Below are 13,653 nucleotides of genomic sequence, written 5' to 3'. Positions count from 1 at the left end.
ATAGCTTTGACGGTGTGGTGAATGAATTAGAACCAGACATCCTGAGGAGTGAGGTTGAATGGGCCTTAAGAAGCATTGCTAACAACAAGGCAGCAGGAGATGATGGGATCCCAGCTGAACTGTTTAAAATCTTAAAAGATGATGCTGTCAAGGTGATGCATGCCATTTGCCAGCGAATATGGAAAACACAAGAATGGCCATCAGACTGGAAAAAATCAACTTATATCCCCATACCAAAAAAGGGAAATGCGAAAGACTGCTCAAACTTCCGTACAGTGGCCCTTATTTCTCATGCCAGTAAGGTAATGCTCAAGATCCTGCAAGGAAGACTCCAGCAATACATGGAGCAAGAGTTGCCAGATGTTCAAGCTGGGTTTAGAAAAGGCAGAGGAACGAGAGACCAGATTGCCAATATCCGCTGGATAATGGAGAAAGGCAGGGAGTTTCAGAAAAACATCTACTTCTGCTTCATTGACTATTCTAAAGCCTTTGACTGTGTGGATCATAATAAATTGTGGCAAGTTCTTGGTGGGATGGGCATACCAAGCCACCTTGTCTCTCTCCTGAGGAATCTGTACAAGGACCAAGTAGCAACAGTCAGAACTGACCACGGAACAACAGACTGGTTCAAGATTGGGAAAGGCGTACGGCAAGGCTGCATCCTCTCACCCAACCTTTTTAACTTGTATGCAGAACACATCATGCGAGGATGTGCGGGGCTTGATGAATGCAAAGCTGGGGTGAAAATTGCTGGAAGAAACATTAACAACCTCAGATATGCAGATGACACCACTCTGATGGCCGAAAGTGAGGAGGAGCTGAGGAGCCTTCTAATCAAGGTGAAAGAAGAAAGCGCAAAAGCCGGGTTGCAGCTAAACGTCAAAAAAACCAAGATTATGGCAACAAGAATGATTGACAACTGGAAAATAGAGGGAGAAACCGTGGAGGCCGTGACAGACTTTGTATTTCTAGGTGCAAAGATTACTGCAGATGCAGACTGTAGCCAGGAAATCAGAAGACACTTACTTCTTGGGAGGAGAGCAATGTCCAGTCTCGATAAAATAGTGAAGAGTAGAGACATCAGACTGGCAACAAAGATCCGCCTAGTCAAAGCCATGGTATTTCCTGTAGTAACCTACGGATGTGAGAGCTGGACCTTAGGGAAGGCTGAGCAAAGGAAGATCGATGCTTTTGAGCTGTGGTGTTGGAGGAAAGTGCTGAGAGTGCCTTGGACTGCGAGAAGATCCAACCAGTCCATCCTCCAGGAAATAAAGCCCGACTGCTCACTGGAGGGAAAGATACTAGAGACAAAGTTGAAGTACTTTGGCCACATCATGAGGAGACAGGAAAGCCTAGAGAAGACAATTATGCTGGGGAAAGTGGAAGGCAAAAGGAAGAGGGGCCGACCAAGGGCAAGATGGATGGATGGCATCCTTGAAGTGACTGGACTGACCTTGAGGGAGCTGGGGGTGGTAACGGCCGACAGGGAGCTCTGGCGTAGGCTGGTCCATGAGGTCACGAAGAGTCGGAGACGACTGAACGAATGAACAACAACAACAACAATCTACAGCATACACAGTATAATTACATAATAGGAGGAAGAAGGTGTAATAAGATACATAATCCACAGTCTGGCCATATCAATGTAAGCAAGTGCATTAAATTGCCTTGGAATCCAGCACAAATACAGTCATCTAAATACCAAAAAGAACAGAAAAGATGGAAATCACCATGTTCTGCTATTTTCCTCCTGCCATATGCTATTTTATGTACTGTTTTTACAATATTTTATCTGCTGTTCAAAACCAGATACAAAAATTAGACCTGGAATCTAAATATTTACATTAAGGAAATTAAAGGAGGCTTGGGTAAAGAGGTTTTTCTAGGTGCCGTTAACATATTTTTGCAATATGCTCTTCATGGCTGAGCATGTGGTGACAGATATCATACAATTGGCCTGTGGATGATCTCAGGCCAAGAAGATGACGCCTTAGAGGAGATATCACCAAGTGCCACTATTGTCCCTTGAAATGCAGTAGTAAACAGGAAGTCAAGAGACAAATACAGCCAGACAGTTGCTGTCACCCTGCAAGATTTCCCATTCAACCAGGTAGGAAACTAGTCAAATTTCATAACACCCCCCCCCCCCCCAGGCGCTGCATGTGATGGGTATTGTTTTTTCTTTCATGATAACCCTGGTCTACCTGTCAGGTTACAGCAACTTCACTTTTTTTCAGTATATTCTGGAGACAACTGAAAAAAAAACCCTCCACCTCAGAGGTTTCATCCTATTTCATGGCCCACGTGTGACAGCAGATAAGCAAACACAACAACAGTGTTAATCCCAAAGAAACGTTGGCTCAGTCAAATCTAACATTGTTTAAATCAGCTAAATCTTAACAACCTTGTTCTCTTTGAATTCGATGATGGCAGAGAGGTGACAGATCTGCCTATATATTCTACTTTCACCTATGGCAGAGTCAGCACATTTTGGCACCTCATAGAGTGGTTCTATGGAACAATGTTGCTGTTATATAGAGGAACACTTCTATTTTGGTAACGGAAGTATATCTGTATTTTGCTGCTTCTAATTCTAGTGTTGAGAGGGGGGAAAACACCTCCTTATCCACTGTTTTCCTACTATGCCTAATTCATACATATCTCTAATTTCAGATGAAAAAAGATAAACAATAACTGCAATTCAGTTTTTGTCTCCTTAATCAAGATGTGTCTGCTCTTCTTATAACAACTCACCACTTTTAAAAGTAACTTTCTAAGATATGCATCTCTCTGTGTGTGAGAAGGAAGAATGCACAGGATTCAGCTCTTGTTGCTTTTTACCTGACCCTTTATACATGGACATGAATTCCTGGAGAGCTCTCTAATCGGTGGAAGCTCTTCAGATGATTTCACGCCCTGTTGTTCCAAGTTCAGATCATGCAAAGTGGGCTACGTGTGCATGATGATGAAGATTCAGGGAGGAATTGAGCATGCTCTCCATTGTCACACACTTCCACTATAGAGGGCTGGATTGCGAAGGTAAGGTTCTCACTCTTGTGCTAAATCATTTCAGAATTCTTTTTAGCAATGTTTTCTGCAAGTAGTTGCTTCTCTGTGCCAAAGGCAGATGCTGATGTGATGCCAGAGTGGTTTCAGAACAACATTTTTAATATGAAAAGAAGATTTCATTATTATGCATTTTTTCTCAGCAAAGGGGGAATTTACACACATGCAGAAAATAGAAATACAAAGCTTAAAGATTAAGAAAGCAAAAAAACAAAAAGTCACTGTTCTGGAAATTGGCAAGAGAAGCAAGGAAATGGGATCTCAGGAGACTGGGTGGAACAAAGATGAAATCTGGGAAAGAATCGCAGACAAAGCTGGGAGGAGAGGAAAGATGCGGATATGGGATATATCAACAATGAAGAAGGAGAAAACACTTGTGATTTTAAAAATTGTGGTGGGGAAATTGCATGATTACTGTTGGGATTAAGTATCCAAACAGGAAGATGATTTCCAATTATCATCTATGGGTTTGCATAAAATAAAGCTGAATATAGAAGCTGTATTACAATGCTGCTTATTTTAGATGCAGAGCATAAGGCTCAATTTAACCAAAGAGATGTGGTCCTTTGCGAAAGCTGTGTCTGATGAATTGCATTCCACTTCTACAACCATAAAGCCCCAATTATTTCACTGAGAATGATGAGGGGTTATAGGATCATTTGAAGTATCATGGATTGGCCACCCTAGGTCTAGATGGAGGCATAACTGAACTTGCAAGTAATCGGTTAATTTTTTTTTACTTGCAACTAGTTTCTTCTTTTGCAATAGTGACAATAGTTCCTTTCTCCTCTGGGCAATGATGCCCATGGACATTCCTTCCTCCAGGAACAAGAGAGTGCATTTTCACATTATGCATTCCACCACTATCCCCAACTGCACAAATTGACTCGTCTTTCCCTTTCTTTAAAATACAAGCTGTGGAGGCACACACATGACTTATGTAATCGGCTACAAGCTTTTCAGGAAGGGCTGCTCAAGTGCTAATGGCCTATTTTTCCCAGAGCTTTCTATATCACTATAATGTCTCAGTGGTGTAGCACTGTCACCAGTGACAACTTTAATAGCTAAGTTGGGGGAGAAAGCAGTGAGGAATGCAAGGTGTTCCCTTTCTCCCCAGTGCCATTCCAAGTCCATAGATACTGATGTATATACAGGTGTGCGATATATTTTTGCTGACAGATTTCCTCCTTTTTGGCCCTACATTCAGCAGAGACATCTGTATTAAGAAACAAAGTCTAAAGAACTGGCTTCTTGAAGAAGAAACAAATTGGTATTCCTGGGCCATCCATTCGCATGTGCTATCTCATTCTTTTGTCAAATCACAAACTCTGATCAGGCATTTCTCTTGAGAGAATTCACAGTGAAAACCCCCACAACCATTACAAGAGAGTACATCCACATCATTATGTATTCCGGATGCAAATAATTCAATGCATTCAACTGCAGTGAAATGCAGCAGCAACCACAATAACAATAGCACTGCATCTTCTTTTTCAATAGAAGTGTTCCTAGAGTTTTAAAATGTGGGAAGCGAGTAAAGGGATATGTTTCAAACATCTCTCTGAGAAATCTGAAACACAAAACCAACCCGAGAAAAAAAACAGCCAGCATTCCAGTGTGGAATAGTGGTTAGGTAGTACAAGAGATAAAAACTTCAGGGGATTGGATTTCAGGATTCATGTTGTCTAAACCTTCCCAGTGCAAGTAACCTTTAACTGCAGCATGCATTACAGTTGAGAAACCGCCTTCCATTTAAAAGCTTTCAGTGATGGAAAATAGGCCCAAAGTAGTCTGGCTACTATTGATATTAGTGAATTTGGAGGGATCCAGAAACAAATACATACAAAATGATGGTCAAGCCATTTGTTCTCAGCCTAACTTACACAACGTGGTTATTATCAGGTAAAGCAGGAGAAGGACCCTCACAAAGCATGCAACATTGAGCACATTAGAGGAAAAGCAGGATGCAAATATAACAAAAATAAATGATTAAAAGAAAACACGCATGGCACAGTGGTTTGAGTGTTGGACTACAACTCTGGAGAACAGGGTTTAAATCCCTTTTCACTCATGAAAACCCTTACCCTTGGCAAGTCACATATTCTCAGCCCTAAAAAGCCCTGTAAAGGTTTGCCTTTGAGTTACCATAAGTTGGAAGGTAATTGAAGGCACACAACAATGATGCAACATAAAAAATAACAGCCAAAATGGTAACTTGAGAATAGTGCATTAACCATGAATGTTTATGCCATAACAAAACAGATCATGATCTTAATCTCATATCAGCCATGAGTTTTCCTTGTGTAATTAACTCTTTTTAGGCTCATTTGATCACCTGGAATCTGTGCATAATATTGATTTATCTGACAAACTATTTATTTTATGACTATGCTCTCTATAGCCAGAAACTAACATGACTCCATTCGTGTAATAGTTTTATCAACACTATTAGTAGTTGATAAAACACTAGGTGTGCTATAGTAACAAATTTTTCACAAACTATACTTTAGAAATACTTTAGAAAGAAGTGCCAGCACCATCCAGTTTTGTAATGACTTTTGAACCATTTTTAATGGAGCGCACATCCCTATAAAACAAGTCATCTGGTAGAAAAAACTCTCTCTTTGTCAAGATTGGGCTGTATAAAAAAACTAAATTTAATTTGGAAAATAACTATCCTTAAAAAAATTTGAAAGTGAGCTAGTTTGTTTTCCCCCTCGGGTTCTTTCTCTCACACTCAGCATTTTGGGTTGTAGCTTGATGGTGCACAAATAACACTGTGGAATAAAGACCTTCCAGGGAAGTGATCAAATATGTCCCCTCTGTGGGATTTCTTAATTCTACACTAAGAGAGAAAGGAAAGATTCCTTAATAAGCTTCCCTAGCAGAGGCCAATTTATTCTGAAGACAGGCAATTGTCAGAAGTTCTCAAGGAAATCCCTTAGGCCACACAGCTCTAAAATTTCCACATTAAATGCGAGTGATTAATTTGCCTGGACTAATTGCACCATGACTAACTAGCAGCAGCGCATTTCTGTAACTTTGTTTTATTATAAAAATAAAATCCATTAGCAATCTGAAGTAGAGAGATAACCATTTATATATGCAAAACATTTCTTCATCTTGCCAAGCATGTTTTGAGTAGATGGGGACCCTTAGACCTCCACTTGTTAGAGGGCTTGAACCTGCCCAATGAAGGTTCCCCACTCAGCCCCCAGTCAACCTAAGCCCTGTCTGTCATAACAATGATCGATCATTATCTCTGATCAGTGATAGTGTCTGCTATCCATGCTGTTCACAGAAGACAGTGATAGTAGGGTCTGCATGGATTCTGTTGAAAAGACATTCAGTATTGAAACTGGATGATGAGCAACACACAAAGTCAATTGGCATTTGTTAGGACCCAATTCTGTTCTTCCTTCTTCTCCTCAATTTGAAAGCATAAAAACTGTAAACCCAGTTGTGCACACACTCCTGCAGTTTACTATATTTAGTCGAATCAAATGCTCACTGTTTCTGGATAAATTACCTTCCCAAAATTAGCGTGAGCATTAGATTTGCATAATATGGTAATCTTAGCGATGAGCCAAAGCAAAAGGGGAAGCTACTTCAGGAGCACTGGAGCACCTATTTAATTGATGCCATCTCTAATTCAATTACCATGGCTCAATGCTATGCACTGAAGGTATTTGTAGTTTGGTGAGGTATCAGCATTCTTTGGCAGCCCCCATAATCCCAAACCACAACCCCCATGACCTCATTGCATTGAGCCAGGGCCATTAAAGTGGATGAATTGCACAGCATAGGCGCACTTCAAAGATTTCCTTTTTATTGCTAAAATCTTGGGAGTTGTCTACACCAACAAAAAACCTGTTGCCAGTAGATCGCTGAAAATCTTCATAGCACACAGTGCATCTAGTGAAAATATCAGGTGTTTTTTTTTTTTTTTTTACTGTGCTCTGACTTTGCCTCGGGGGATACTTTGGACCTTGCTTGAAACTCTGGAGTGTCCTGGAGCTTTGGGTCAGTCTGATTCACCCCAATCCACTGTCCAGATGGAGACCGCCAACATCACACTTTTCCTGCACTCTAGGAAATTGCTAGCTCCTCCAGTGCAACTTTGTGGTAACCTCTGGTAGATACATAACATAGAATCACATGGTGAACTAGAAAATTCCTAGAAAGGATATATTTTGTGTCCCACAGTCATGAGGTTGTACTATAATCAATTATCATTGTGTATGAAAAGGTCCTCAGTCTTTTAGTCTGGATCCATTCTATGCCACTGGTTGACATCAAGAGCATGGTCACCAGGTTCTCATCTAAAGTCTATCTAGAGCCATTCTACCTGTTGCTTCAGCCATGAACAAAGTTCCACATCATTACCGCCCTCTTCTTGCAGGTGCTTGAAGATGCAGAAATGAAGAGCACTGAGCAGTTGCTTCCAGGAATTTCATAGTGGCTTTGTTCTGCTCAGCTACCTCCTTCCCTCTGAGAAGAGGAGAATGAGAGAGTTTCCTGGAAGTGCTTGCATGGAAGAAGAGAGTTTTATTTATCTTTATAGTTGGAGATACTGGGGCATTCTTTCTTCAAGTGGAAGAAGATATATTTTCAAAAGGGCAGGGTAACTACTTTGACCCTAGGTGGGCTTAACCAAAATCCTTGGTGGACAGGGTTAGATTTGCCAACTGATTATTCTCTACTCTGGTGTAGATATAAATTATTATAATAGATAGGCAACCAGACAGACAAATAAATGTTTGTTAAATAATTATCTCCACTTTTGATGTTTTAAAACTGAAATTGTATTCCACCCCACAATTCTAACATTCATATATCTCAGGTTTTATTCATGTTATGAAAAATCTGAAAACAATGAATTAGCTAGCAAGTGGTAGGTGGTTGTTTGTTTTGATTCTCCCCAAATGAGAATCAAAACAAATGACTGAGCCAGCAAGCCACCCACTATATCCTGGTCAGCTGAGCCTTTGTTTACCAATTTTGCATGTAATGGAATCAGCACAACAAGTTCTTTCTTGTCTTGAACTAGTGCCAAAGTCTCATATCCCATTAATGGTCTCAGTTAGAAGGTGTCACAATTATTAATTTTACTTTAGCTAGATCTATAAGTTGATGTTCTTCTGGTTTTTAAAAAGTTAATTGAAATCAGTTGTGCTAAAAGTCGAGGTTTCAGTCGTAATACATTTTTTCCAATTATCATGACTCTATAGCCTTCAAAAATAACTGGACCTGCAGATAGGATACTGCATTATTTAGAGATTTTTGCATGTTAGAAAATAGATTGACCATTCCTCCCAGTCCATGAACGCTGTCTGTCTGCTTCCCACTGTTGTTTACTTTCTGAATATCCTTTCTGTGAATGAATCTGCAAAGCTTCGATAAAATTAAACAGATATTTTATAGGGTGGAACAATGATGCTTTTTCATTGTAGGAATTATATCACATATCTTGGAAAAAAACATTTATGTGATAAAATGCAAAGCTTTTTCCCCTTAAGAAAAAATCTCAGTATGGTGTCCTTATCAGCTGAAATAGCCTGTTTCAATTAGAACTTGCCAGCATAGGACATTACTCCTGCCAGGTGGATTGCAGTATATATTGGAGAAAATAAATCACTTTGTCATGCCCCACAAATGTAAATTTCTCTACTCCCACAGACCACAGCATCACACAATAATGTCTGTGGTTATACGTTTAAAACTGGACAAAACAGATGCTTTAAGAAAGCTGCACATTCCATTCACTAGAACAAATACCCTACATTCTTTTTACATTTCAAATCAATGATAAAACCAATGGATTTTAAACAAGTTTACTCCTTGCAGAAATGCAAAACATGTGTAGCAGAAATACATGCATACCTATTTTTGAGTAAATCAGTGAGACTTTGATTCCCTGTGAATTTCTTTTTCACATTACACAATTATAGCACTTGGATACCATATTCACTGCCATGGCTCCTTCCTATAGAAGCTTGGAATTTGTAGTTCTGTTGGACTATTGGAATCCTGTGCCAAAGAGTTCAAGTACTTCAGCAAACTGTAAATCATAGGATTCCATAGAATGTTGCCACAGTTGTTTTAAGTAAAATGGATGTGGTACAATTTTGTAAACAAGCATTTTACAAAATTTCATTTGTGGTCACCACTGAAAGAAATTGGAACTTTTGGACTTGCTTGGCTATAAAGTTAGAGAAGAAAAAGTCCCAAGAATGCACAGTAGTGTATCCTCCACATATGTTAACGTAAAGTGCATCCACATGACTAACCAAATCAGTTCTTATTTGCTTGCTTGTTAATTCTGCAAACTTTTAAGTAGTTAAGAGTTTACTGCATATTAAGGACATTAAACCTCGGCTCAGTTTCTTAACACGTTCCATCAGATGACCTCCGACATCCATCATGCTCTGTTACTGAAGTGTTTTGAAAGTATTAAGAAACTGGGAGGGGGGAGAGATGGGCAGAAATATTCTCCTGTCTCAGGGATTGCTATGAAACAGGAGAAAGTGTGTGTGTGGGGGGGACTAGGATTGGGATCTATCAGATCCTGGTGACATGGGTAAATGGGTGTTCCTATGGAGAGTGTCATATGTAGCAGTGCTGTCCCAGTAGTCTCCCAAAATCCCTCCACTTGCTCCTTGCCCGGCACTGTATTTTTTTATATTCATTAGAATCTGTGCTACTTCAGGAGATTCCTACTTCGGCACCTCAAAGTTCTAAAACCTGAAAGCCTGCAAAATTTCTATCCTTTGTGATTTTGAAGATCTCAAGGGGTTTTTTAAAGGGAGGGGACGAGAATGCTCATGTGATAAATCTGAAGACTGATCATTTGGGAAGACAGAGCCAGAAACAACAACGTGGGCTGGAAAATAAGAAATGATACACTTTGTTTTCTAACACTATGGGATATAATGTGATGATAATGTGAACCCCCCCCCCCCCAACCATGGACTGAAGTCCTAAGTGTATGATAGAATGCCTAGATGAATCCAACATAAAGAGATAATAATGGAAAAGATTTAGCTGTCTTTCTTAGAATCATAGTCTTTTGCCATTGAATTCTTAAAAGAGGAGGAATAATCCAGCTATCAATTACTTAACTTTTTAGATGTTCTGTGTGAGGTGTATCTCTATTGAATCTTAAAACTCCATTTTGAAATACCAAATGTTGAGAGATGGGTTACAGACGATTTATAAAGCACTAAACCCAATACCTATGTTTTATTTTATTCTAAGTTTTCTTTATTCAGCTCTCAAATCAAAGATCCCAGCTGCTTTTCAAAATTTGGTGTTAAAAACAATAAGTGTTATGAGTGTGTGCGGGAGAGGGAAGTACTGAAAATTATTTTCATTCCTCCCAAATCATTTGTTTGCATTCTCTAGACTGCAGATGATACTCAAGGACCAGCAAATTCACATAACTGTTCCATAGAGATTTTGTGATCAATAACCTATATACCACTATTGGGAAGAACGGAATATATGTAAATTAAAATCAATAACAGTTTGGCAGAGTCAATTTCAGGATGTTGTTAAACTTGGATTAGAATATTTATATTAATTTGCATTCCAAAATGTGGTAAAGTTGAATAAATCTTCATATGAAATCAATAACAGTTTGGCACTTCTCAAAGTTGGGATTAGAATTTTTATATTGATGCCAATTCCAAAATGCGATACCATTTCCAACTTTGTTTACTAGTCAAGTCTCTGTATCTATATGAGAAGTGAAGGGGAACAACCCCGAATGAAAGAAATAAACCCAGAGGAAAATATATATATTAGTTGATTACTATTATTGTGAATGTTTTCTCTGGAAATTTATGTATGTATTTATTTCTCTGTTGTGTTTTTACACAATAAACTGTTCATCTCCGTATTAATTTGCACTTTGGTAGGCAACTTGGACATTATGTGAAGCATTTAGAGGAAAATTGTATCTGAAATTTCCTTTGAACCTTTCCACCCAAGTTCAAGCACTTGAATCCTCATAAAAGCCACTGGAGTAAGTCCCATTTCAAACAGAAGAGGGCAATGTTGCTGTGCTGCATATTAGATACCATATTAGACACATTTACTACCTCTTTTGATTGAGCACCTGGACTGGAAATATAATGTGGATGAGGAAGATCTCTGCACTTTCCAATGTGGAATAAGTGAGAAAGAACCATGGGGTAGATGGCTTTTCATCATCTCTCCTGATATAAATGTCTAAATGTTGGAAAAGGGAGATGAAAGTGCAATTACAAGGCAAACTCTTAAGCAGTGGAGGTAAGATGGTTTCAAACACCTAAAATAAATTGATCATTTTTGGCCTACATATCAAATTCATTTACGCTTTGTTTGAACTAATCTCTCCCAGCACCCTTTCTACACAGAACAAAGGAAATTGGACTGAATATTAAATTACAGGATTATTTATACTATGATTGAACTGATCTCTTTACACATTTGCCTAGGACAAGGGAAATTCATTCTGCTTCTTGTCAATTTTCACAGCACCCTGGAACATGAATCAGGGCTCAACTAAGACATTTGTCTACTGAAATAAGCTATTTCTATGGCACCACTAAAGAGAGTTTGGAAAATTACCTTATTGGACTACAATTCCTCACATTCCTCCACTCAGCATGGCCAATTGTGCTCCAGAAACATAACATTGCTGAGCCATCCTTCACACGCACACATATGAACGGACATAAAGACATTCATCCTTTCTCCCTTTTCACCTGCCCCTTCATTTTCTGCCACTATTTATTTATTATAGTCATATATTTCCATATATCCAACTATTTACTATCCATCCTATCAGGGGGATTGTGGGAGTTGTAGACTATAAAAATATTGCTGTCTCAAACAGTGTGAACTTCTTAGGCAAAGTACATAGGCTTTCACTAAAATTGGTTTTCATTTTCCTTCAGAGAAGTTAATTGCTAAAAGCACTCGAAATTTGTAGAGCTCCAGTGCTTGGAGAAAACGTGACCTTTAATCAATAAAGCTCACTTTATCTTTGTTTCTATAACTGAGGATTTTTAAAAACGTTTTTATAATGCTATTTGTTTCATTTGATTGCAAACATATTTTATACAAGGATTCTCATGCCGGCTGGAGAATTCTGGGAGTTGCTGTTACAGTTCCTTTTCTTTTTCTGCCTGAGTAGCAATATTTAAGTATAAAACAATTTTTGTATAAATACACTGGGAATCAAAATCATGGGTTGAAGTTTGACAACCCTACATGATAGTATTCTATACTGCCTGGACCCATTATGTTTCCCTATGAATGTGGACATATCCCCATGATATATGAGGCCCCTTCTAAAGTGCCATATAAAATCCAAATTATCTTCTTTAAACTGGATTATATATCAGTATAGACTCACACAATAAAGTTCAAAGCAGATAATGTGGATTATCTGCTTTGATAATCTAAATCATATGGCAGTGTAGAAGGAGCCTGAGAAACAGCTTTATACATTTGGTTTCAAAATGCAGTTTGCTGCCATATAGCATAAATGGCTGCTGTTTTGGAAAGACATGCCAAAAAACATGGAATTAATTTCCACTATTTGTTGAGTCCTAGCCTACGCATACATCAGATTTTCCAGCAAAATGATACAGATGCAGAATGCTAATTTTTTAAAGGTTATAATGTAAAAAGAGGTGTGTTTAGTGGTGAGACTGTGCAAATAGTTGCCATCCCAGAGTACAATTTTAGTGGGCTGATTCTCACTTCTGCTTTGAACACTCACCATCTGCATACCTGGCTGAAAAAGATGTATGGCGTTTGATTTTGGAAACTCTCATGGATAGAATGCTGAGCCATTATTCTCACCTTGTATAAAAACTGGCGTGTCATCAAGACAACAGCAGTGAGACATTCTGGAAAGGTAGGGTTATAAACCTTTAAAATACAGACACTAGTTTAGCACTCTGTAAAAACAACACTGGATGTTTTAAAACAGACTGGATGGCCTTATGTCAGGAGTGCTTTGATTGTTCTTCTGTGCTAGGGGGTTGGACCGGACCTTTTGCATTCTCTCACAACATTGTGTTTATATGATTTTAAAGCTTCACCATATGTCCCACACTGCTTCTCCTGGGTACCTGAAGCAGAGCACAGACATTGTTTCAGGAATGCTTATAAAGCAGCAGTGAAGAAATTGTGGATTTTAGATCTGGTCTACCAAACCTCATAGACCATCCCGCCCACTCTCCCCATGGGACATCTCCTCGCAGCCTTGCCTTCTCACTTTTTCCATGGTTTGGCAAGGCAGGAAGAGATCAGGCTTTTTGTTCACTGACTTGTTTGCATTCCTTTCTGTGTTTGGAAACAGGCAGCTGCTTTCTCAATGTGCAGAAAGAGGACCATAGGATCATACAATTGTAAGAGAACCCCAGAACCATATATGCCAATCCCCTGCCATGAAGAAACACATACACAATCAAAGCACTCTTGACAGATCTAGTCTCTGTTTCAAAACCTCTGGAGAAGGAGACTCCACTGTACGACAAGGCAGTGTATTTCACAGTCAAACTGTTCTTACCATCAGGAAGTTTTCCTAAT

General features: G+C 39.0%; 1 protein-coding gene across 1 annotated transcript in view; it reads right to left on the bottom strand.

Annotated features, from left to right (window-relative positions):
• MALRD1 (MAM and LDL receptor class A domain containing 1) overlaps positions 1–13,653 on the bottom strand; it is a 230,601-nt gene that overhangs the window by 22,826 nt on the left and 194,122 nt on the right.

The sequence above is a fragment of the Anolis sagrei genome, chromosome 6 (genome assembly GCF_037176765.1).
Source record: "Anolis sagrei isolate rAnoSag1 chromosome 6, rAnoSag1.mat, whole genome shotgun sequence".
NCBI lineage: Eukaryota > Metazoa > Chordata > Lepidosauria > Squamata > Dactyloidae > Anolis > Anolis sagrei.
This window is presented reverse-complemented; position numbering and strand designations above follow the sequence as displayed.